Raw genomic sequence first — 27,077 nt, 5'->3', positions numbered from 1 at the left:
TGGCTGGCTGAGCCAAGGCCATTAATCCTCATTCATTAAAGCAGATTACCGTGACCCCTGATGGGAAGGGCCGGCTGCTCAGGGGACCACATCCCAGCCCAGGCTGGCAGGCCCCTTGGCGAGTGAGCAGCGGATACTGCACGGTGGACGGGGTGCAGACCAGCCCTTGGGACATGCACGTCCCTCTCCTCGCCGTGAGGTGGCAGTGGAGTTAACCTTCTTCAGCCTCAAGCCTGCTTTTCTCCGGGACAAGACTGGGTCACCAGGGTGTCCGCCTCCCTGAGATTGTGAAATGGCACCATGGGAGGGCAGGGAAAGGACAACCCCCCAACCCCAGGCTCACCCACTCCAAACCCCCACACTGCAGTGGGACCATCGAGTCAGCGGCTTACAGAGGCAGCACCAGAACACAGGGTCAAGTACGGGCCCTGAGTCTAGGTCCTTGTCCTGTTCCGGGGAGAGGACAGTGAGTCTGAGTTTGACCTTCCTGACCCTCAGTGCTCTCATTGAAAATCAAGGTGGGTCTGAGGGCCTTCACCCAGTGCTGGGGAACAGAGGATGGGAAGATGTGGGGTCTTCTGAGATTTGTGAAGCTTCCCGGCTTGGAGGTCAGGCTCACAAAGCAAGTAACATGTAGTGAACAGAGACTGGCACGGCCAGCATTCCCCGCAGCTCCCAGGGGCAGGGCACAGCTGCTGGGACCCCTACAAAGAGTGAGATTCGTGCGGTACTGTGTGGGGTCACAGGCAGGGGATTCCAGGAGAGCTTTCCACACGGAGCCCCCTGATGGTGACCCTCCTGCCCCCGAGTCCTGTTCTTGTTCACTGTCTGCCGTACTGGGGGCCACTGTTAGCAGGCACGATGCCTGGGGTGGACCTCTGAGACTACATGGGGTGCTGCCCCTCCATACATGCCCCTAACCAGGACTCACTGAGCATTTGCTGGGTGTACAGCATGGGACACAGAAGACTTACGATTTCCTCACTGACAGTAGAAGGAAATAGAGGAAAGAACTATGAAGCAAAAGACATCTATAGAGGTATACATATAAGCATGCATATATATAAACATAATAAGTAATGATTGGGATATAGGTCTATGTACATATACTTAAATGTTAAATACCAAGGTAGCAGATGGACATTGGGCTACTACTCAAGTCCTCCCTCAGCACAAGAACACTTTGTCCTAATAACCTGGCATTCTGTGATGCTCACCTTCCTGACATGATTGCTGAAGTCAAAATGGGTGCATAAGCAAATGTGGTGAAGAAGGCTAATGGTGCCCAGCTATTAGAAGATATAGCATCTGGGGTCCTAAAGACGTGAAGTCAAGCAAGTGGCATCTAGCAGGGAAGCGACAAAGCCCACAAGGAAGAAGCACAGCAGCCTGTGTGATCATGTGATCACAAGGTGTCTATGGGATCAGGTATCAGGCAGCAGAAGACTCCAAACAAATATATCAATGCAAGTGAGCAGGGTTGGAGTGGAGACCCAAAGCCCATCTCTAGGCAATGGGCATCTCGTCACAAGGAAGGGATGAGCCAGTCAGGGTGCAGTACAGGCTGATGAAATACACAACATCCCTCTAGTTCTTTAATGCTTCCTCCCTCCACTATCATGACCCCAGTTGTACCTTACAAATCTGGCTAGACCAGAGCATGTACACTGGTACAGATAAGAGCTCTGGACACATGGAATCCGGGATAGATAAACCTCTTAGGAACAGTAATAGGAGTAGTGATACCATGTCGGGTAGGGGGAAGGTGGGGAAAGATGGGGAAGAAAGGGGGAACTGATTTCAATGATCGACATAAAAGCACCCCCCCCAGTGATGAACAATAGAAACATGGGTAAATGAAGACAGTGGATGGTGTAAGATATGAAACTGATAATTAATCATTTATCAAGGGGTCACGAGGATGGGAGGGTGGTGGATGGAGGGAGGAAAAACAGAGGAGCTGATAAGAAGGGTTCAAATAGAAAGAGATGCTTTGAAAATGATGATGGCAACATATGTACAAATGTGCATGATACAACTGCTGTATGAATTGCTACAAGCGCTGTGAGAGCCCCCGATTAAAAAAGCAGATTTCCTCACTGACTTGCGCAAAGGTCCTGCCCACCCACCCGTGCAGGGCCGTGGAAATGGAACGTGCAGGGGGAAAGCGAAGTTTGCCCAAGGAAAGGATCAGTGGAAATGAGGCAGTGGTTGTGACAGTGGGCACAGGTGTGCCTTGGTGGTGATGAGGTTACAGGACCCAGCAATGCTTCCTTCTGCCCGCCTGACCCAAGTGGACAGGAACTCATACAAGGGGTGTGTAGCATCCCGCCCCCCGGGGTCTCAGCTGAGGGAGCTGTGTGAGTCTGGGCACTGTGGAGAGCGCTAATGTTTAGACAGTGGGGTGGGTGGAATTGCTGGGATGAGTGGGTGTGGGAGGGGGAAGTGTGTTGACATAAACCAGGCAAAGATGGTGGGTTCACTCGATGGGGGGGAGGGCGGGTGCGGGTTGGGCTTTAGCTCCACAGCCAGCAGCACCTACGGTTCATGTGATTTGGGTGTAGCCTGTAGTAGTTACATCATTTCATGTCAACTTGATAAGTAGGTCAAAGGGGTGGAGTTTAGCCAGTTAGCCTGACAATCAGGTCACACAGCCTGATGATGCCTCCTGATGGGCATGACCTTCTCATGAGGATTCTGGGAACTTCCTCTCTTTCTCTCTGGAGGAGGGAGGGCCATACTGTCTCTCTGCTTCACCTTCCTGTTGAGGAGCCACATGGAGACCCACACCAGTGCTAAGATACTTCCATCAACACTGGATCCACAGGATGTTGCACGCCCTGGCCTGTGATCTTCCTGCATTCGGCATCATTACATGTGCTGCGTGAGTCTGAAGAGGACTTTATGGGCTAATATCAGACTTATGGGCTTGATCTGGACTGGGCTCAGAGGTTTTCTCAATGTACAACGTCTCTGACGTAGCGCTCTCCCCTACCACATATGAGTATCTCTGGATTCGTTCTCTAGCGCACCCAGCCAGACACAGGCTTTATCAAGGCTGCAGAGAGGATGCTCCGCAAACACTTTAGCACTCGGCTGCAGGTGCGTGTAGAGGAAGAGGCAAGCCAGGTGCAACACGCAGGACAGGTTACGTTCCACATCACAGGAGGCGAATGCCGGGAGCCAGGGCACTCCCTGGCAGCCTTCACCTCAGGCATGCGCACAGTAAGCAGACTGGAAAGGCATGTGAGGTGCTTGGAATTATGCCAAGAAACCAACACCGTCTTAGACGACTGGTCTCCTTGCCGGTGAGAAACGGGAGTGTTTCTGTTCACAGTTGGGTCTGAAGTCGAGACTCCTGGCTGAGGAGCTCCTCAAGGGGGCTCTGAGGAGCGGGGCCTCATGGGAGACTGTGTCCATGGCCGTTGGGTGAGTCATGCTGGGTCCCCTGATGCCTCATGTCAGTGTATCTGGAAAGGGTGTCCTTTGCTGCTGACCAGCTATTTTAGCATGATTTTCTGGTCTCTCCTGGTGACATGCCCAAGATCAGCTGGGTTAATTCTGGCCACCCTGGCTTGTAAGGAGAACCCTGGCTGTACTCCTTCGAGGTCTGGCTTGTTCCTTCTGCTGGCAGCCCCGGGCTCCTCGCTGCTCCTTGCTGACACTCAAAACACCAGGGCCGGGGTAAGGAACATGCCCGGGAGAAGAGGGCATGGGATGCTGGTGTGACCTGGGGTCCCCACAGAATGCAGAGCTGCCTCCGACGCCCCCATCTGCCGGCAGCCTGGCGCTGCGAGGTCATTGGCAGGGACCATCCTCGACAGCCCCACAATGCCTTTCACAATGCGCCAGAATCAGGATGCGTTTCTCCTCCAGACGAGCCTTATTCAGAACCCAGTGCGCAAAACAAACCGCGGCTCTAATCTGAACGTCCTAACGTGTCTTCGAGGCCTCGTAGAAAGTGGATGTGATGGGCAGAGTGCTCGTGGCTGGGGCAGGGTGGTGGGGGAAAGTGCCAGTTCTCCGTCAGCCCTGGCATCTTCTTGTACGTCCCTGCTGGATGTGAATTCTCAGAGCTGAGCAGTCTGCTTGGACCCGACTCCATCAAAGAAGAGCAGAAGAGGTTTGATTCCACATGTTGAAGACACGGGTCGCCTCACGCAGGAGAGCTGTGGTGGGTCTTTGCAGAATGGGGATGGTGGCTTTGCTGCTTGTGAGAGCTGCCACCAGGTTGGCTCCAGCGCAGTCACCGGCCCAGCATCAGGATCCATTACTGTCATCCCACAGCTCCATGGTTGTCCTTGGGCGGCCTGCATCACTGTGCGCTGGGAAGCCTTCAGACCCAGGGCTCCCTGTCCAGCCCGGCACCAGACAGCGACCTCTCAAGGGCTGGTGTTTAGAAGTAGAGGGCGAGGTCTTTCTCCCTCGTCTGCGCCGCTTAAAACAGCGAAAAGAGCTTCCACAACCCCCAGTTCACGTCCGTGTCTTAGGTGTAAGCCAACACTGGGTCCTGCAGGGCCTGACATAAACCCGCAGAGTTGGAGTCCTGGGACTCACTCACCCAGTCCCAGCCTGGCCGGGGCCTCAGAGCCTCTGCTGTTGTCACCCCCCACCTCCCAATCCCAAGGTGCTGGTAGTGAGAGCTGGGGTTTCAGGCTCACTGGGGCACAGCTCTGTGACCAGGCAGGCTCAGTCCAGGGCTGACAGGGTTTGAGACCATGAGACTCCCAGGGCCCCAGATGATGCCACTGAGCCAGGCTTCTAGAAAGATTCAGAGCTTAGCAGTTCTTATGGGAAGGATTTAGAAGACCAGCCTCAGAAGGGGGCAAAGGTGCTGTCGGATGGGGTGGGGGTGGGGGTTGTTATATTAATCTAATGGCAAAATACCCTCTTCCCATCTAAGTTACCTCCTAAACTCATTATGTCCCTTTGTCACTTCTGTTCCAAACTGTCTTTTTGTTATCAAGATGAGCCATCTGGGCATGAAGCAGCCTTCCTTTGATGTGGGTCTCTTCTTCCTCTGCTCCTTGATGGACCTCTGGTCTCCCATGGAGACTTCCAGTGAGAGGCCTCCGATCCGAGCTCGGCTCATGGCTTTGCCTTCGCTTGCAGACTGGCTGGGTCTCAGTTCTCGGTGGATGCTGCTTTTTATGGGGACCTTCATCACTGAAGGTATTCCTCTGGCTCAAACTGAAGAAGAATAAATAACCATAATCCCAGTGATTAGCTTCATAATTCCCCGTGGCATAATTTAATTTTATAGTGGTAGACCAGAAAACAGAATATTATATTGTTGGTGCTTTTTCATTAAACATTTATTTATGGAAATGCCTCAAATGCAGCTATTTTCCATATCTTCGACACCACATGTTCCCTTCAAGTGGAATCAAATATGTTTGGCTCACACCTATCATCTAGTTACGCATGCTTACACCAAGTTCACTAATCATGCATGCTAGCCTTCCCGTGCGGGCACCTGAACCTGGGTTTTCTGCTTTATTAATTGCCTTTATTATAATAAACCAGAGTTTGCTTGATCTTACTTTGTTCATTTACTCAGAGCTATAATTCCACAATGTATTACTAATTGTTCCATGAATAAAACATTCTTTTCTGGCCCATGGGCTCACGGGAGGAGTGAGACCTTGGTGATCCTTTACCTTGCCACCTGTCTCCAGGTGCATAAAGGTAAGTCCTTGTCACCCCCAGACGCCAGCCCAGGCAGAACGTTCAAAGACAAATTATGGGGGGGACAAAGGATGAAATGAATGTTATCCTCAAGAAAATATATCTGATTATGAAGATGAAATTAGCAAGCCAGGTGTGTAAATGCCTAATAGTAGAGCGCTGGTATGGAATTAAAATAATATGACGCCTTTTATAGATGCTTGTCATGGTGAACTGGGTGCAGGCTTACAGAGCAGAGCTCCACAGGTCAAACATGCAGTGCAATGCACTCAGTGGGACCTCACTGAGTCCACTCTCCCTGGGCATGGTCTTGGCCATCCTTCCAGCTTCTTCGTAGCCCATCACACTTGTCCTTGGGCAAACGCTGCCCTGTGGAGGGCACATGGATGCGAAGTCTTTGGCGTGCCCACCTCACCAGGGCTATTGTCCCTCAAGGGTGTTAGTGTCAGTGACCTCCAGGGTGACTAAGGACCATCACCCCAGGGTTCCACTTGTCTCTACCTGCCCAGGAAGCCTGAGAGAGCGGACCACTTTCCTGTACGATTTTGAGAGCTGGGTTTTATGGAAAAGTTAGCATTTGAAAGGAAGGTCAGGTCTGGGTAACTTGAGAGAATAAAGGGATGGGGTCTCTACCCTGGAGGAAAACTCAGGGTTGCATTGGGAGTGCAGGGGCTCCCGGAGACCTGGTTCAGTTTCTGGTCAGTGCCCCCTGCCGTGCACAGCCTCAGTCCATCTGTCAGCGGAGGCCTGCTGCCTGTCACACTGACCAGGCTTGGCAGCACTTCCTGACTCCGGTGGACTCAGAAGCAAGGCAGGTGATCACTTCTGAAAGTCATTGCCTGAGGGCGCTCTGGTTCACCAAGGTTTAGCAGAGCTTCTCCCAGGCCCTTGGACCCTGAGCGGTGGAAACACTCATGCTCAACACCTCTCTAAACCGGTGGCAGTTGACACTCACCCAGAGGTGCTGCAGAAGAGGAGCCTGGCCATCTGCTTCTGAAGAGTCACAGGCTGTAGACAAGTTCTACTCTGAACACACATGTTGCCGTGAGTCACATGGCATTGACAGCCGCCAACAACAAGACCCAGACTAGGAAAGATGAGGAAGAATGGCCTGGTGATCAACTTCTGAGCAGCAGCAATGAAAACTCTAGGTTTCTTGCTATCGGCTGGGACAGTTGATCATAGTTACTACAATAACACCACCACCACCACTCTCACCACCACCACATCAGTATCAATGCTAACAAGTGCAACAATAAGACCATTATAACACCACCACCAATAACCCCGAGGTAGTTAGCTTACTGTGCCAACCTGGCCCGTAAACACATGTGGGGTTAGTTGAAGGACAGAGGGATAAATGGCTCAGTGAGCCTCACCTTTCTAGTTCTCGGGTCTCTTACTTTCTGATGGTCAGACCAGGGTGCAGCTGCCTTAGCCAGTTCCTGCTTCAGCTCGTAAGGCTGACTTCCTGCAAGACATCCCTGAGGAGAAGCCACATGAACCTACCCAGATGCAGCCCTGGGTGCTGGAGCAGCTGTGTGGAGACCCCTGCCAGCGCAGAGATGTTTACACATTCACTGACTCAGCTTTCCTCCTACAGTCGGCATCATTGCATCTATTTTGTGAGATGGAGGAGGACTTTGTGGATTGGTGTTGGACATATGGGTTAATGTTGGACTTGTAGACTTGGGCAGCACTGGGTTGGGGTGTTTTCTCGATACGCACTTAACCTTTCTATAAAACTCTCTCTTAAACTTGAGTTGCTGTGGATTTGTTTCTCTAATGTGCCCAGACTACCACAAACCCCAATGCTTGCAAGACCAACACTGCACCACCACAAACACCAACTGAAGCCCTTTGGAGCTTGATTCTGCTCTGACATGCATGAGGTCCCCAGGAGGCAGAACCAACCCAGGGCAGAGTGGAAGTTGTTGTTCTCTGCAAGGTCGCTGGGTAGGTGGCCAGCAAGAAAAGGCAAATCTCCATCACCGCCTCTACCACCACCATCAACAACGACACCACCATCAACATCAGCACCACTCTGTTGCTCAGGAATAATGAGCAGATGAGTCTGGCGACAGCAGGAAGCTTTGTGCTCAGAAGCTTGGCAGGCGGGCGTTCATCCATCAGTATTGCCCCTTCTTCTCCATCCTCATCCTCCCTCCTCGCGCCAGGACAGAAAGGGAGGGTCCAGGCTTCCTAAGGAACTCATTACTCTGTGGCACACTTTCCCCTAGCAACAGAATTTCCACCTCGGCAGGGGGCCACCGCCCAGCTGCAGACACTCTGCCGAGCTTCCTGAAAGCTGTGCTCGGGAGCATCGCCACGGGTGACCACGCCTGCGTGGACTCGTGGGGGAAGGCCACCCAAATTATCCCTTCTGTGCCCCCTGAGCTGAGTCTGCAGGAGCTGTCTGTGGACACAGAGGCAGCCAAGGGGGACAGCTAAGCATCCCCACTCTGAACAATTTGTCAGCTGGGACCACTGACCCAGTGGGCTTGCAGGGACAAGGATTCCACATCGTCCTGTGTCCAGTCTGACCAATCTGTGACCTCAAGCTCCACAGGTTTTCGGGAGGTAGGTCATCAGGTCTTTATTCCCAAGCGCTGTGAGTGGGCTCGAACCTCCAGCTCTCTGGGCAGCAGTGGTAGCCATTGCACCACCCAGCGAGTGCCCGCCGGGCTTAAGCCACTTCTAGCTTGAGTCTGGTGCGGACCACAGATCTACCCTAACCCATATAGAACTGTAGCCGGTCCACGCCGACTCTGGTCTGCTTCGGGGCTTCTCGTGTCCCACAGGATCCCATGCTTCTCTAGTTCAAGTTCCTGCAGCTGCAAACAGCCCAACCGACAGAGCTCAACGTCTGTGGGCACGGTCTGAGGTCAGACTGCTGTGAAAAGGCTCCATCAAAGCACATGTTTCATCGTGCACAGTAGGGCTCCGTTCACATATGTTGAATGAGTCAACGAGGATCCATCCTTCAGGGAAACAATCATCAATACTTTCAATGGTCTGACATTAGGCTAACCACAAACCCAAACTCACTGCCACAGAGTCGATTCTGATCATGCAACCCCACAAAACAGGGTGGAGCTGCCTTGTGGATTTCCAGGACTGGAACTCTGTGGGAGGAGGAAGCCTCATTTTTCTCCTTTTGAGTGACTGGTAGCTTTGAACTGCTGACCCTGCAATTAGTAGCCCACCAGACCACCGCAATGCCCCCGGCACTGCTTTAGTACCAACTGAAATGGGCCGTACAGTGTGCTGCTCTGCGGGCGGCTTGACGGAGCAGTTTGAGCGGAGCAAGGCACTCCAGAAGGTTGTGTGGTGGCGAGTGGCCCGTCCACTCCTGGAGAGGTTTGACCTTTCTCTGTCGACAAGATGAAGTCCGACGGAATTTCACATTCTTACAGAATCCACACTCCGTGGGCCTATGGAGACCAGAAGGGCCCCAACACTGAGATCATCAAACCAGGAACAGACACGGTCCCCGAAGCCCTCCTGAAGCTACACAGCATTCAGCTCAAAGACTACTTCGATCTTCTAACGGTTTGTAGGCACGGAGCCGCAGTCACTGCAGTAACCTCCCAGCACAGAAGAGGATGCAGGGGTGTTTAATCCAACCCAAGGTCATGGCTCAATGTGGGCTGAGTTACAGAGAGTGGCGACACAGCAAGAGGAATGTAACCACGTCTTTGGGTTTTTACCTGCAGGACTTCTCAAGGGCATGCCCATCTGCCCCCCTTCTTTCTCCAGAGTCAAGGCCTACCTCCCTGCGGACTCTCTCCCTGCCCCCGTCCATCACAGAGAGCTGGAGCTCCGCAGGTGGCCCCACAAGCCCTTGAGATTCTGACCCACTTCTCAGATCCCTTTCGCACCCACCTTCCTGAAAGACTGGCTTTAGTAAACACACTGTATGTCAGTAAACACCAACCAGACCTACACTCCTTTACAAATCTCCTTTCCTTAAAAGCACTCACAGCCCCAACAAACCCAGTGTGTGGATGTATGTATATCCACAGTTAAGGCCAAGGGACCTTAACCGCAGAGCCCTCCTTACCTGCTCCCTGACTCATGGTTAGACCCCGGTCTCTAGGTGTCACGTCCTCTGATCTGCACCCTCAGATCTGTATGCAGCCCCTCCCTAGCCCCACTGGGGTACAGGAGCAACATCCTAAAAGGACAGGAGCAATCATGTCTTTTGATTTTATTCTCAATTATGTGCTCCCTCATCTCTGCTAATGGCCCCATCGGCTTGCTCATGCCTGGAAACTGCAGGTCATTCCTTACTTCCCCCATTCTATTGCCTCTTCATCAAACATCACCAAAGCTTTGTGAAAGAACATTTGGAAATTTGTCTCAAATATTTCCACTTTTCTGTTTCTCTACCACTCTAATCCAAGCTAACATCACCTTTCCTTTGGTTATAGATTGAATTTATCTTCTGAATAGGTATACGCGATAACCCCTGTGACCTTTGAAGGTGCTGTCAGTTAACATGAGGTCACACTAGGGTGTGGTGTGTCCTACTCCCATCTGAATGGGAAACACAATGAGACAGATGCTGAGGGCAGTGACCGTGTGACGATGGAGACAGGGATGAGATTATGTTCTCAGTAGAAGTTGGGACTGAGAGGCAGGAGACAGTCTCCCCAGAGCCTCAGCAGAAATCAGTAGGAAGAGCATCCCAGTCCCCCAACCTCCAGACAGTGAGAGAAGACATTTCTGTCCTTATGAATCACCCCGTTTATGGTACCTTGTATGGGGGCCCCAGGAGAATGCTGCACTTGCCCTTTAACGCTTCCCTCCCCTGTCTTCCACTCTTTCCTGACTTCAATGATCATCAGCCACGATCATCAAATGCGGTCACTCTCCTTTAAGGCCTTCCAGCATGTCCATCCACAATGCGCTCTGGACAAGACCGAGCTCCGGTGGGTGCCCGCATGCCGGGTTCTCTGTGCACTTCCCCTTGGTCATCTTGTGTTACTCGTGGACCTCTCCTGATACCTGCCCTCTTCGGGGTTCCTGGAAAGTCACACTCTCTCCAGGCTTCCCCCCTTGAAGGACACACACACACACACACACACACACACACACACACTTCCTGTTCTCCAATGCATCCCAAGTCTTCCCCACCACGTTCTTTTGTGCTCCTCAGTCCTCATCTTACGTGGACTTCCCTCAAGAGGCCTCTTCTGACTTCCCAAGCTGAAGTAACCACCACTCTCCTCTCCACCACGTTACGTGCTCGCTCTCGTGGATCACACGTCCTAATCACATACCATCGGGCTTCTGTCTGTTGTCAGGATTCTTCATTGGACTAGACCAGAGGTCCTTGACCTTCCTAACACCGCAGTGACCCTTTCATACAGTTCCTCATGTTGTGGTGACCCCGAGCCATAAAACTAAAATACTTTCCTTGCGACTTCATTTTGCTACTGTTATGAATCAGGTGATCCCTGTGAAAGGGTCGTTTGACTCTCAAAGGGGTCTCAACCCACAGGTTGAGAACCGCTAGACCAGACGTTTCGTTGTCTTCCATGTTCTTCCACTGAGCTGGCGTGGCGTTGTTGCTGACAGTCGCTATTAAGTTGACTGTGACTAATGATGGCCTTACGCGTAACAGAACCGAGCATGACCTAGCCTGTGCCATCTTACAGCTGTCGCTACGCGCGGGCCCACTGCTGAAACCGCTGCACCACCACACCTCACTGAGGCCCTTCTTCCTTCCCACTCACTAAGCATGATGCCCAGAGAGTGGGCTCTCCTGACGGCATGTCCAAGGGAATGAGGTGAGGTCTCACCATCCTCACTCCTAAGGAGCATTCTGGCTGTAATTATTTCAAGACAGATTTGGTGGTTTTTCTAGAAGTCCAAGGTACATCCAATCTCCTTTGCCAATGCCTCTCTTGGGCCTCCCTTCTCACTGCTTAGCTTCCATATGCACGTGAGTGGGGTCTGAATAAATAGTTGTTAAATGGATTTTGAATAAGTGAATATTGAACAGTTTAAATACTTTGACATGGCTTTGAGAACCATTTTAGTAATATGAGGCAACTTCAAAAATTCATAGAAAAAGTCTATTATCTTTTAATTCCATCCTGCATGCATTTTTAAAACATTCCCTGGGACTTGGTGAATAGAATCAGCGAATGCCTCAGGCTGCTGCCCCCTTGGTGAATTCTGGGTCCCCTGCCTCGCTCCTCCCACGCCTGTGAGCCAACGAGATGCAATTACAGGGAGTCTGGCCCTCTGCTTTGCTTCTCTCATGCCCATGAGCACACACAGGGCAGTTAGACAATAAATCAAGCCTTCTGAGCGCAGGCTTTGCAGAATCCCCATCTACAGCATGCTGTCTCATTTACAGACGAAAACACGTGTCTGACCTAAGTCCTTAATCTGAAAAATCAGTGAGGGCTTTATCTACCTGTGCAGCTAATAGACTGGCACAGCCAATGTTGTGCAAAATTCCCAAGACAAGGAAAGAGAGTCCTTACATATGTTCATCAACATGCAAGCCACACCATAAAATGAAACACAGGAACGGATCACAGAAACATGAACAGGCCCTTCACTAAAGAGGGTCACCGTGTGAACAGGCTCTGTTGGGCATCTTCATATGACCTCATAACACACACGTGTCATAAAATATTTGGAAGGCAGTGCTTTTAGTAATAAAATGATCATGACGGCAATCACTGAATTATTTTAAAAGCGCACGTATTTTATTTTAAAAAGAGTATTTATACATTTAACAAAGTAGGAAAGTGTACTGAAGATGTACAGTTTGGAATGGAATGCCTCTTCCCCTTGGTTCATTATTTTTCACAGCTCAGAAATCATTCCGAGAAGCAGTCCCTTAGTTGGGTCCCCCTCCATTCTGAGCTCCCAAGTATGTGCAGAAGAAGAAAATGTAAAGTGTCTTATGTTCAATGCAAAGGATACCAAATGTTGAAATTGACCCAGGGAAACAATGTGGTTTCCAAGGGCCCTAGCACCTAAGCTAGCAGAGGCATTTCCTAAGGCAGAGGGGTACACTCAATAGACAGATGTTTCCCAGGAAGAAATACAGGAAAGCTTCTGCTGCTGCGTACACACACACACACACACACACACACACACACACACACACACACACACACATAAAGGAGCCAGTACATGACTGAACCAAGAAATTCATTTCATTAAGACATCATTTGCTAAACAAAGACCCAGTGACATGGGTATAAGATTCCCTAGGCTTGGTTTCCGAAGGCACATGGACACTTGGTCTAAGGATCAGACCTGGTCAACTGAAATTTACATCAGACGTGCTGGGACACAAGAATTAAAAGCAGCACAGGGGGATGCAATTACATATGTGGCCCTACAGTAGCAGCAAAGACAAAGTCTGCGAGTCCAGGCACAGACAGGCAAGCTCAAGAGGTGTGGGAGGGGAGGTGCTACACCCACCAGTATGCACGGGCTTGCCAGAGGCTCTCTCTAAGCCGTGTTGGCCTTTGCTGCAAATACATCCTGATTGTAGGGCAGCATCGGGTCTCCATCACTCAGAACCGACTCCATAGCACCTGATAAAAACAACAACGTCGAGCATACAGGGGAGAGGTTATGAAAACCTCTTAGCCATCACCAAATAGCTTGAGGGATGTATCCTTGGGCCTGCCCATTCAGGATCTCATCTCAGTGGTCAGACACCAAGGTCAATGGCATCGTCCCCGCAGGCAATGCCCTCCATCCTGCTTCAGTGAGCAGCAGCTGAGGTTTAAAAGCCTGTGAGTGGCCTTCTAAGGTGAAACAATGGTCTTTCTGTGTCCGGAGGAATGAAAGATGGAAAACATCAAAGACACTTGGAATCTAAGGCCCAAATGGACCATACGACCTCCAGCCCCCCTAACCCTGAGACCAGAAGAACTAAAGGTGCCCGGCAGCACGAGTGAGACCTCTGAAATGGGTCACAGGAAAGAGAGGGTCCTGAGCAGACTGGGGAAAGGATGAGGGATAAAACTCCCTGGAAATGGCCAGGCTTCTTGGACTGAGGGAGACTCCTGGAACCAAACTCACCCCAAACTCACTACTTCAGGCCTGGAACCAAACTCACCCCAAACTCACTACTTCAGGCCTGGAACCAAACTCACCCCGAACTCACTACTTCAGGCCTGGAACCAAACTCACCCCAAACTCACTACTTCAGGCCTGGAACCAAACTCACCCCAAACTCACTACTTCAGGCCTGGAACCAAACTCACCCCAAACTCACTACTTCAGGCCTGGAACCAAACTCACCCCCAAACTCACTACTTCAGGCCTGGAACCAAACTCACCCCAAACTCACTACTTCAGGCCTGGAACCAAACTCACCCCCCTCCTCTTCCTGCCAAACTATAACAAGGTCCACAGGGTGAATAATAACCTAAGAAGTGCCCACCCGCTGGGGTAACCAACCTAAGGTGATCTGAAGAGCAGCATTAACAGGGCCACTGCTTAGGGGGCAGGCAGTGCCAGGGGAGGACCAAGGGAAATGGGACATGGGGTCAAAGGGGGAAGGATTCTGTCACATTGTGGGGACTGCGTCAGTGTCTCCCAGGACGTTAGTGTGAATCCATGAATGGACAAGTAGGTTGTTCATAACTTTCACCCCAATCACAGTAAAAAGTTAATTAAACAGAGCCACAAACAAGCCCTCTGGGGCAGAAACATGCCCTATGAGCGGTACAGTCGGAGGAGCGAGCGTTTCTCACTTGGTAATAAACCCGCTGCCGCCATGAGCTGGGGTTGAATGTACACCATAGAGACAGGTCCTAAGTGTGGGCGAAGGGAGCAGTCTACGGCAGACTCGAATCTCCTACCAGAGGACACTGTTCCTGCGTGCACAGTCCTGAGGGCCTGCCGGCAATGCTTGATTCAGACACAATTCAGGGAGCCGTGCCCTGGAGTCAGAGTGATCGAGGGGCGGTCTAGCCTCCTGTATGTTCAGCTGCAAACATACAACGCGATGCCCACCCCGGGTCATGGAGTCGGAGATCTTTTCACTTCTCTTCTCCACTTTGAGCCAGTGACCCAGGATTGCTCCCGCGTGCGTTCTCTGCTGAAAACCCCATCCACCCCACCTCCTGCATAAAAACGAGACAGAATTCTCTGAAGCAGAGTGGCATGGACTCAGGAGAATTTTCGGAACTCCTGGTCAACCCCATTGTTTTGCAGAGGAAGAAAGTCAGTCCTGTGGGAACTGAGTGGGATTAAGTGAGGGAAACAGGTCCTGAGCCCGGTGCTAGCACCCTTCTTAGCCCACCTCCTGGGAGCTCGGGGACCCACAGACACACACGGGAGCCCCTGCCTCTGTTGATTCTGGCTCGGGGTCCCTCTAGGGTCAGCGTAGAGCTGTTCCACAGGGTTTTTAGAAAGTTGGGTAAAGGCTTACATTACAGAGCAGATCTGTTTGCCATTCATCATTCATTGCGATCCCTGCAGTGTGACATCACTCATCCCACTCTGCCCTCTGCTTCCAGCCTCCGTTTTTTCCTAGACCTCCCTGCCTACTGACCTTTGACCTTGGGTAAGTTCTGCCCTTCGGATGTCAAATGACTGATGATTGGAAGGTGTGTGCACCTCCCTAGTAGCCTTGTTTCCCTGCAGGCCTCTCGACCGCGTGTCTGAAAACCAGCCACAGCGCCAGCAGGGGTAGTAGTATTAGCACGAGTACGTTTAAGTGGATGAAAACCTTACGAACAGCAACGGATCACCATCAGATAGAGCACTGCGGGATGAGGCTGCGTGCGTGGTCAGAGGCACTCGAACTACTCCTCAGTGTAGAGTCAACCATCCTGATGTTTGGAGGACGCTCATTTGCTGATGAGGCCCAGCACAGAATGAGAGGAAGCAGCTGTAACATTTATCAGTAATCAGAACATGGACTGTCCAAAGTATGAACCAAGGAAGATCGGAAATTGGCAACAATGAAGTAGACTGCACAAAGATGCATAAAACCAACATTCTGGGCTTTTGTGAGTTGAAATGGGCAGGCATCAGCCATTCTGAACCAGACAGCCCCGTGGTTTACTGTGCTGGGATGACAAATGCAAGAGGAATGGCCTTTCACTCATCGTCAAAGGCCCATTTAAAGATCTGTCCTTATGCTGTCTGTGATACACACATACAAGGAAGACCAATTAATACCATTATTATTTACATTTATGCACCAACTGCTAAATCTAGTAATGAATGAATTGTATAATTCTACCTATTTCAGCCTAAAATTGATGAACCATGTAATCTAGATACACTGATAAATATTGGCAAGTATAATGTTAAAAGTTGGAAAGGAAGAGTTATGGATAGAACTGGGAAAATCAGGCTTTGGTGACAGAAACAAAGCTGGAGATTGCATGATAAGAGTTTTTCAAAATCAATGATTTCTTCATTGCAAATGCCTTTTTCCCAACACAATAAATGAAGACTATACACTTGAACTTCACCAGATGTAATACACAGGAGTCAAGTTGACTACATCTGTGGGAAGAGGAGGTTGAACTCAATAGCATCCACTAAAATGAGATCAGGGGCTGACTGTGGAAGAGGCCAGCAATGTCACATTCAAGTGCAGATTGAAGTTGAAGAAAATGGAAATAGACACGCAAGAACCAACATACAGCCTTGAGTATACCCCTCCTGAATTTGAGAAAATTTGAAGAACAATATGACACAGTGAACGCTAAGATGACAAAAGGTCTGACAAGCTGTGACATGACACCAAGAGCGCCGTACATGAAGAAACAAAGGCCATTAAAATACAGGAAAGAAAGAAACTGTCAAAGAGGAGCGACAGAACAGTCCCTGCGCCTCACTCTTGATTGCCCAGGAGCCAAAGCAAGTGGAAGAAACAATGAACTGAACAGAATATTTCAAAGGGCAGCATGAGAAGACAAAGTAAAGGGTTATAATGAAATGCCCAAAGACTTAGAGATAGAAAACCAGCAAGGAAGAACAGCTCAACACATATCTCATTGAAGACAATTCTAGAAACAGTTCAAGCCTCGAGTTGCAACACGGAAAGATGCTCTGGGCAAAATAATGACGAAGCAAAGAACCAGCAAAAGAAGAGGAAAGGACACAGGAAGTCAGCACATAAAAAGGACTAGTCAATCTTCTCCCACTCCAGGAGAACATTAGCTCAAGAAGTGATGGTGCGAAAGAAGAGTCCAGTGTGTACTTCGAGCGCTAGTGCAAAACAAGGCAATGTTTCGCCCACTGATGGGGCACTGAAAGCATTCAGTGGTCTGTGCCAAGAAATTTAGAAGACAGCTACCTGGCCAGCCAACTGGATGTAGAGATTATACCAACCTAAGAAGTCCTCTTCAGACTTATTAAACACAGACAATGACACTGAATGCACAGGCCAGTGGGTGGGAAGTCTTGCGGATCCGGTGGTGGTCGAAGCATCTCAGCACTGGCAGGGGTCTCCACGTGACTCCTCCAGCTCAGGGCGCTAGAGTATTTCCCTGTCTTGTCAGATGAAATGTCTCTCGGGGAGTCAGCAGAGAGAGAGTGTGTCCCCTGCCTCCAGGGAGGAATACAGGAGTTCTCAGAATCCTCAGGAGAAGGCCATGCCCACACAGAGGCCTCATTGACTATGACCTGACTGACAGGCTAGACTCCACCCCTTCATTCTTAATCCTCTCAAATTGAGAACAGATTTTATATAACTACCACAGGAGCAAAGATTTATATTGTCAAATATTTCATTTTGATTGGATCCAGAGCCAATGCTTATGGAAGCAGCAGTCCAGAGATGAAAGGACACATTGCGTTGGGAAAATCTGCTGCGCACACCCTCTAGAAGGCTTTGAAGTGCAAGGAAGTCAATTAGAGGACTGAAATGTCCCTTATTCAAGCCAGAGTATTTTCAGTCAGCTCGGTGTGACATCTGGACATTGAATGAGGAAGACTGCAGACTAATTGCCGCATTTGCATGATGCCGTTGGCAAAGAATATTGAAAGTATCATGGACGGCCAGAGAACACGCTAATCTTTCCTGGAAGAAGCCCAGCTGGAATGCTCCTTGAGAGTGAGACTTTGTCTCATGTACAAACTCTCTCTCCTGACCTGTTATCAAGAGAGACAAGGCCCTGGTGAAGGCCACCATGCTTTACAGAGTGGAGGGGCGGCGACAAAGAGGAAGGCCATGGGCGATGTGAACGGACACTTGCTGCAGCGCTGGGCTCAACTATGAAAACCACTGTGAGGGTGGTGGGGGCTGGGCAGTGTTTCGTCCTGTTGTACAGTGTTTCGTCCTGGGTCAGCAAGAGTTGGAAATTAAAATGAACCAACACACAGAAATTAAAATTTAAAAAAAGATAGGAAAAGACATTTCCCACATGAACCATGACAGATGCTTTCTAAAGCTATCGCGACACATGTGTCCCACATATCTCCTAGCAGGTGTTTTCCACATATCTAAAAAAAAAAAAGAGGTGGACATAACTTTAGGACACCGAACACATCAGAACTTCTAAACCGTTGCTTTGTCCACATGACCATTGAGATGGATACCTGACACCTGGAGGTCGATGGGAAGGAAGCACCCACGGTCTTCAGAACAGACGCTCACTCACCAATAAGTGTGCAAACAGCCTTTGTTTCCCAGCCATGTGAGGGCCTTTGGCCAGACACGTGCCGCCAGTGCCCGGCCCAACTGCAATTATCAAGCCCACCTTGCTCCACTGTGTTTATGCAGACGTTTAGTGTTTGAACATTGCAGAAATTGAAATGGATATTTCTGACATTATTTTTATAGCTGATTCAGAGCAAATATGAGGTAAGCTACTTAAATCCTTGCTGAGGTTTGGTTATTGCTCTTGTTGTTTAAGTTAATTTTCCCCCTGTAAAGTGCTAGTCTGTCTGGAAGGCAATGCTATTTGTAAATTGAGATGGTTGGACATCTCTCTATCAGAAGCAGTTTGTGACAAATACTGTTAGCTAAAAGCCAGTAGATTTTGGCTTTCTGTGCAGTAGGGATTTGTCTTTCAGGAAGAGACAAAATTCCAGCATCCCCACTTCTAAGGAGCCTTCTGGTGTTATTGCTTCCAAGAGTGATTTGTTTGTTTTTTCCTACGAGTCCTTGGTAGATTCAATATCCTCTGCCAACACAATTCAGATATATTGATTGTTCTCAGCCCGCTGTTATCATTGTCCCGCCTTCACCTCCACATGAGAGGCTGAGAAAACGGGTCAGGCGCCCGTGGCACTCTTTAGAACCTCGCAGAGGTCTTTGTTAGCAGGCTTGCTCAACGCAACACACCATTTGGTTTCTTGACTGTGGACTGCTTCTGTGGGTTGATAGTTCTCCAAATGAAATCCTTGATGTCTTCGTTCTTTCCTCCACGTATTACGATGTTGCATGCTTGAGCATTTGTGGGGAGTTTTGTTTACTTGCTGCTCCGTAGCAAGTCAGCTAAAGCATAGGAATGCTCAGGGAGGTAGGATAACATCAGAGTCACAAGAATGGGCTCACGCACAGCGATGATTGTGTGGACGCAGTGGCACTGGGCAGCACTTGGTTCTGTTGTGTGTCAGTTTCCCATGGGTGGGAGTGTCCTGGACACTAACTAGCAGCAACCCGGTTTCCTGCAAAGAGACCCACGCTGGCTGCGATGGAGAATTTGAGAATGCTTGAAGCGAGGCAGAGTGCAAGTATAAGGTTGTTCAGGAGACTCGAGATACTGGACTGGCAGTACTAAGACACAGTGCGGGTCTCCTCAACCAAATTCAACCAAATTCTAAGTCTGAAGATTTCTCTATGAGAGCAGATCTATGCTCAGACCGTGCCTGGGATGAACAGTAGGTTCAAGGAGACCATTGCAGGGACTTCTCATTTCCCACAGCTGCTCAGGTAGAAGAACTGATGTTTAAGCTGCTGAGAAGTTCCTAAAACATCAGCTATTAACATTTCCTTGGAATATGCCAAGTAGCTCTCACCCAAAAGGTGAAACTTAAAGCTTTCTAAGGTCTCACAGCCACCTCAGAAATCAACATGACTCCAAAATGCGGTGTTCCTGTTTTGCTTGTTGTAATTTCTGTGAAAAAAAGAGACAGGGCACCCCAGGCCACATATCTGCTCCCCAACATGCCAATAATTGTGCAAGATGATTCACAGATTGACTTCATCATCATCAACCAACATTTTGTTTAGAAAAGGTGTAGCCATCTGTTTTTTAATTCATCTGACAACTTATGTTTTTTTAATGCATTGTTGTTGTTGTTGTTGTTGTTAGGTGCCCACTGCCCGGTCCTGCACCGGCCTCACAATTGTCATGTTTGAGCCCATTGTTGCAGCCACTGTGCCCATCGCCTTATCCAGAGTCTTCCTCTTGCTCACCGACTCTACTTTCCCAAGCGTGCTGCTATCTCAAGTTCAGCAAATACGCACCAAGCATATTGACTGTTGTGTCTCTCTCGTGTCCTTTCACTTGTGCCTCTCTGCCTGACCTTCAAACGCCATTATCACTTACGTATGTTCTTGCTTGGATAAGCCAGTGTTTATCAAATAGAGCATTCCAAGTTCCTTCTCAGTTAAAGAGGCCAGTTACTTTACATAAGTCCTTGGTAGCATGGGACAGAACAAGTATCTCATTAATTTGACTTTGTCCCAACCTGAGCTGCTAAAAGGCATTGGATGGGTTAGACCATAATAAATATGGACAACCAGCCACCTACTTGTGTTCATGCAGAGCCTGTGCATGGATTAAGAGGCAGTTGTGCTAACAGAACAGGGGGAAACTGTATGATTTACAATCATGAAAGGTGTGCGTAAGGGTGTATGCTCTCACCATACTTATCCAATCTGTATGCTGAGTAAATCATCAGAGCAATGGGATTATATGAAGAAGAATGTGGCATCAGAACTAGGGGAAGCCTTTTTCATAACCTGCAAGGAGGACTTGAAGCACTTGCTGACTCAGATCAAAGATTGTAGCCTTCAGGATGGATTACAACTCCATGTAAAGAAGGCCCGAATCCTCACAACTGGACCAGTAGATAATATCATGATAAATGGAGAAAAGGTTGAAGTTGTCAAGAATTTGATCTTGCTTAGATTCACAATCAATGCCCAAGGAACCAGCGATCAAGATATCCAAGGGCACACTGCATTGGGGAATTCTGCTGTACGAGATCTTCTTAAAGTGTTGAAGAGCAAGGATGCCACAGTGAGGGATAAGGTGTGTGTGGTAGCTGCACATTTGCATGTCAACTTGATAAATAAGAATGAAGGGGTGGAGTCTAGCCTGTCAATCAGGTTACAGCCTGGTGATAAGTCTCTGTGGGCACGACCTTGTCATGAGGATTCTGGGACTTCCTCTTCCTCCTTAGAGCCAAGGAAATACTTTCTCTCTGGTTCACATGGAGCCACATGGAGCCATGCTAATTGCAGCCTGGGCCCTGGCGATGTGTCCACTGCCATTGGACTCACAGGACTTTCCACCTACCAGCCTGTGGTCTTCCTGCATTCGGCATCATTGCATGTGCTGCATGAGTATGAAGAGGAATTCATGGGCTAATATTGGATTTATGGCCTAATATTGAACTCATAGATTGTCCTGGATTGCACTGGGATGTTTTACTGACATATAATTAGTGCTTGATATAAAGTTTTTTCTTACATATATGTGAGTGTCTCTGGATTTTTCTCTAGTCAACCCAGTCTTACACAGTGTGCTTGACCCACATTGTGGTATTTTCAGTTGCCTCATTTGCATGTAAAAGTTGGACAATGCATAAGGAAGATCAAAGAAGAATCCTTGAATTTGAATTATTGAGCTGAATACTGTGAAGAATACTGACGGTGTCCCGGACTGCCAACAGAACCAACAGATCTGTCTTGAAAGAAGTACAGCCAGCATGTCCCTTTGAGGCAAGAATGGTGAGACTTGGTCTCACAGACTTTGGGCATGACGTCAGGAGAGACCAGTGCCCAGAGAAGGAGTCGTGCTGGTACAGCAGGAGGGCTATGAAAAGAGGGCGACTCGCGACAAGATGGGTGACACAGTGGGCTCAGGTCAGAACAGTGGTGAGGAGGGCGCGGGACCGGGCAGGGTTTGCTCTGTTGTACGTCGGTCTCTATGGGCCTGAGGTTACTGGATGGGGCCTGGCAACAATAACAAGGTGGCAAAAAATGATCCTATCTGCCTTATGTGGGACTGAATGTATTAATAATTTTAGGCCTGGTTGCGACTTTAAGGAGTCGTGATGGGAAGACTTAGGTGCGGGTTAGGTGTTGGATTGCTAACTGTGACCATCCGCCTCGTCTGCGGGTTGCCCCTTCCACTTCATCGACCACCACGTCCTTCTCCAGGGTCTGCTTCTACTTCCACTCACGCTGTTTAAGTGCCGGAGACTCTGGGCTCAGACAGTCTTCGGAAACCATACAAGCTAGCGTGGCAGAGGACAAAGCACCTGGCGGCAGCAGGAAAGAAACCCCAGAACTTGAGATTGTATTGCGATGGATACGTAGTATTTCCTTGTCCCATGGGGGGGAAATCCAGAGGGTTCCATTGCGAAAAGGAATCCCACTCGAAGCAACTACATTCTTGTCAATTGAAATACAGTTGAACGTTCCTCATCAGGTGCCACCTGCCCCTCCCGCCTCTTACAGAAAGATCACAAACCTTCCCCTTGTTCTCTGCAAATATCCTACTGTCCCCACCTCCCCTGAAAACAGTTGCTACCAGAAAGGAAGGTGGCGGGATCTCCCGAGCCCCTCGGTTTCATCTTCCAGCCTGCCCCTGTTTAATTATGTGCAGCCTATTGATTCTGTACGTTCATGTTACGTCCTACTGTTTTAGTAAATTGTCCCCTTGGATCTCATAGTTAGCTTATTGATTTTTCTTGGACTTTCAGATAAATAAGCATATCATCTGCAAATAGCAGTGGCTCTGACTCTTTCAAAGCCTTTGGCCTCTAATTACTTTCTTTGTCAAATATGCCTGTGCCTCTAATAGGATGTTAAATCTTATAGAATATAGAGGGCTTGTCCCTCGTGTCTCTGTGGATACATCTCAAGTATTTGTTCCTCACGGAAGAAGCTGGAGGTACTGGCTTTTGGACAAACACACACACACAAACACACACACATTCCCATGACACATAGACACTTGCACACACACATGCATGCATACTCACGATCACATCTACGAAGTATTCATGTGGTTAATTTCTTTCAAAGAGCCTTTTGTTCTAAGAAACACTGGTGGTGCAGTGGGGTGAGCACTGGTGGCTAACCGCAAGCTCACAGGCACTAATCCACCAGCCGCTCCTTGGGAGAAACATGAGGCTGCTCCTTACTTACAGTCTCAGAAACTCGAAGGAGCAGCTCCCCTGTGCCCCACGGGGTTTCTATGAGTCAGAATTGACTTAGTGGCATTGGATTTGGGTAGGTGTATTGAACCTTACCAAAGGCCTTTTCTATCTGGGTAAAGATAATTGTTTTCATTTTCTCCTTAGTACTGCTAATGTAATAAATTATATTATTAGACATCCTAATATCGAATCATCTGCTTTTCCGGAATAACCTCAGCTTATTTATAGCGCATCGGATCCTGCTGTGCTTGGTTTATCCAGGGCTCTTGCAGCAGCCCTTGTGGATAAGCCCTTGTGCCGGCGGCGTGCTTGTTTTTATTTGTTGGGTAAAATCATCGTCTGATTTGTCATTCTTGAAACTTTGAGATTCAGAAAGAACTGGGAACTTTGCCTTCTATGTCTGGGCTCTGGAATAATTTGCATTAAGCTCTTTTATTTAAAACAAGATGTTATTGAGGTTCCCAAAATGTATTTATTAGTTTACATGAATTTAAACCAAGATGATGGCAGAAATGTGGTCTTGGAGACAGAAGGGGGTTTCTGAACCAGCCAGCCTGCATTTGAATTATTGTTGGTATTAATTTTCTGTGTTAACTTGCAGACCCCTCAGTTCTATGTCTGCCCTTGGTAGGCAAGTGGCAGCTTTGGCCCCTACCTGAGGTTTGTAGTGAGCACCTTGTTTGTGCCTTTATAGCTCATATACACACGCAGGTGGAGTGATTTATGCCCACACGGCCTCTTCACAAAACCCACAACCCACTGCACGATAGTCAGCTCCCATGAGCAAGACACCTGTTATATGCACGTTGCCTGCACAGGCGTGTGATCTGTAGGCACAAACAGACGATGCTGAGGTCCCTGGGCTCAGAGTGATTGATTCTGTAAGACCGGAAGGGATATTAAAGGATGGGAGGAAAGGACGTGAAGGGGCGTGTACATGGGACCCCGTCTGCCTCTGCCCATCAAACCCGAAGGCTGTTGGGAGAATGGCCCACTGGCATTCGTGGATCCAGGACTCACGGTCCCATCCCTGGGCCAGAGGAGAACATTTGTCCCCATGCATAGCTCTTTCCCCAGTTCTAGAGACCCACCCAAAGTGCAGCTTCTGCGGGGACCATCTGCTAGAACGTGGATGGCCGGCTGTGGTGGGCCTGTCAGCTGGGGCCATGGCTCCATGACAGGAATGTAAAGGACAGAGCCTCACAAGTGGGTCAGCCAGTGGGTATGGAAGATCACTGGATGCCCTTCTCCACACAGCAACCTTGGCAATTCTCCCGTGAGCCTGACCTTTCAAACTCGCCTGCTGCAGGATTTGCCTGAAACTCCTGCTGGCTTGCTCATGTATGCAGAGAATGTTAGCACCTTCAGCGGGGTGAGCAAACCCAGTAGGGCCCTGTTCCCAGGCATTCAGGCCCTTTGATTTTGGGCCATTTGGCTCCCCCACGCTGAAAACTATTCCAATCTCATCTATATTTTAAACCCTTAAACAACATTGGGTCGGATTCTTGAAGTCTTGGTGTGAAACCATCTTGGTAATTCGCATATGTCTGTGGTCTTGCTTACATGCAAAGCGCTGTCCTGAATTTGTACCTTACACAGTAATTCTCCATCAGAGGAATAGGAACTGCAGCCAACTATCTGACTTTGTAAGACAGGGAGCATGGCTTATGAAATGAGAGGACACCAAACACGTGCTTCCTAAACCATAAGTCTTGCTGCTTAACAGACAAAAATCAAAGGTAAACATCTTGTATTTATTTAATCCCAGGTTAATCTATAGGCTCCAAAACAGGCCTGCATCATCCTCACAATTGCTATGCTTGAGTCCATCATTGCAGCCGCTGTGGCTACCCTTCGTGTTGAGGGCCTTCCTCTTCCCCCGTGCCTCTACTCTTCCAGGCATGATGCCCTTCTCCAGGGAGGGATTGGTCTCTCCTGACAGCATGTCCAGAGTACATGAGATGATATCTTGTCATCCTTCCCTCTAAGGAGCATTCTGGCTGTAATTCTTCTGAGAAAGATTTGTTTTTTCTTTTGATAGCCCATGGTACTTCCAATATTCTTCTCCATCACCACAATTCAAATGCATCAATTCTACAGTCTTCCTTATTCAGTGTCCAATTTTCGCATGCAGATGAAGTAAGAGAAAATACCATGGCTTGGGTCAGACTTGCCTTAGGCTTCAAAGCAACCTTCTTGCTGTTCAACATTTTAAAGAGTTCTTATGTAGCAGATTTACCCAATGTTATGAGTTTTTTGTTCTCTTGACTGCTGCTTCCATGAGCATGGCTTATGGCTCAAGCAAGATACAACCCTGGACAACTTCAATCTTTTCTCTGTTTAGCGTGATGGTACCTAGTGGTCCAGTTGTGAGGCATTTCTTTTTCTTTACATTGACTTGTAATTCACACTGAAGGCTGCAATCCTTGATTTTCATCAGCCTTAAGCCCCCATCATTTTTAACAAGCACGATTGTGTCATCTGTGTATCCCAGGGTGTCAGTAAGCCTTCCTCCAATCCTGATGCCACTTTCTTCTCGTAGAATCCAGCTTCTCTGAGAATGTGCTTGGCATAGAGTTGAGCAGGTATGGTAAGAGGATACAACCCTGAAGCACACCTTTCCGGATTTTAAACCCTGCCAACTTCTCTTGTTCTGTTCACACAACTGCCCCTTGATCTGCCCCTTGTTCACACAACTGCCCCTTGATCTGCCCCTTGTTCACACAAATGCCCCTTGTAGTGGTCCAAAACTTGTAGAAGTTTTGTATGAGCACAATGAAGTGTTCAGGAATCCCCATTCTTCTCAAGGTTAGACATAGCTTATTATGATCCAGACAGTAAAATGCCTCGGCATAGCCAATAAAACACAAGTAAACACCTTTCTGATAGTCTCTACTTTCAGTCAATTACTGATCTGACATCAGCCATTCTATCCCTTGTTGCATGTCCTTTTGTGAATCTAGCCTGAACCTCTGGCAGCTCCCTTTCAGTGAACTGCTGCATCTCTGGTTGGATGATCTTCAGTAAAGGGTAGGTATCTGCTTTTACAGCCCTCCTGGATTGGTCCAATACCACCCCCACCTCCCAACTCCCACACCAGGTGGCAGTACCACCTACTTTGGGACACCCTGAAAAGTAAACTCCCTTTGGAGTTAGAAATGTAAGATGTGGGAAATATTTCATGGTGTGAACCTAAGCGAGATGAGCAAAAGGCCAGTGCTTATCACGTGTTTGCAGAGCTCGGCTGGGGATGAATCTGAAAGGTCAGACCACCAGAACAATCCCTGTCAACGTCACAATATATAAACCGGAGCCAACAGCCAAATACTGCAAGTTACAGCACTTGGAGACTTCCTTTTGCCCACTGTCCTCAGCCTGTTCTGGTCAGGGGCAATTAGGGCAAGGGACACACCCACCTTGGGCCCCTGCTTCAGAACAGAATGAACACCGGGCTTTACTTTCTTTTGACGAAGAGCTTGCGGGCACAAACCCACACGGTGCCCGGAGACAGCCAACGCTGTGGAGCCGTTCTACTGGGCACCCCGGCGGCATGCTCAGGGGTGACTGGCTGCACAACACAGGGCAGCAGTTGAGAAGCGGTGAGCACTGTGAGCACTGTGGGTTCCTGCGAGGAACAGCGCCTGATGACCCCCCTGCCATTCCAGAACCAGTGGAGCTGCTTTCCCCAGCCCTCCACCCCCACACCCCCTTGGCCCCACCTCACTTCTTTCTTCCTTTTCTTCCTGTCATCTCATTCCCCCCTCTTGCCTCTCCACGCTCCTCCCGGTTTCTCTCTCTCTCTCTCTTTTGCCCTCTCCCTCTCCTTCTCCCTCTCTCCTTCCTCCCACATCTCTTGAACTAAACCCAAAGCCAAACTCGCTGTCACCCAATCAGTGATAGCTCATAGCGAGCCTGCAGGATAGGTGGAACTGCCCCTGGGAGTTTATGGGAACAGAAAGCCCCATCTTTCACCAGGCCCTGGAGCAGGTGGTAGTTTTGAACTGTGGATCTTTGGGGCCACAGCCGAAGGTGTAATC

At 49.1% G+C, this 27,077-nt stretch overlaps 1 protein-coding gene across 1 annotated transcript in view; it reads right to left on the bottom strand.

Annotated features, from left to right (window-relative positions):
- The window catches only part of CNTNAP2 (contactin associated protein 2), a 973,876-nt gene that overhangs the window by 366,502 nt on the left and 580,297 nt on the right, over positions 1-27,077 (bottom strand). The window lies entirely within an intron of this gene.

This window comes from Tenrec ecaudatus, chromosome 9, assembly GCF_050624435.1.
Source record: "Tenrec ecaudatus isolate mTenEca1 chromosome 9, mTenEca1.hap1, whole genome shotgun sequence".
Classification (NCBI taxonomy): Eukaryota; Metazoa; Chordata; class Mammalia; order Afrosoricida; family Tenrecidae; genus Tenrec; species Tenrec ecaudatus.
This window is presented reverse-complemented; position numbering and strand designations above follow the sequence as displayed.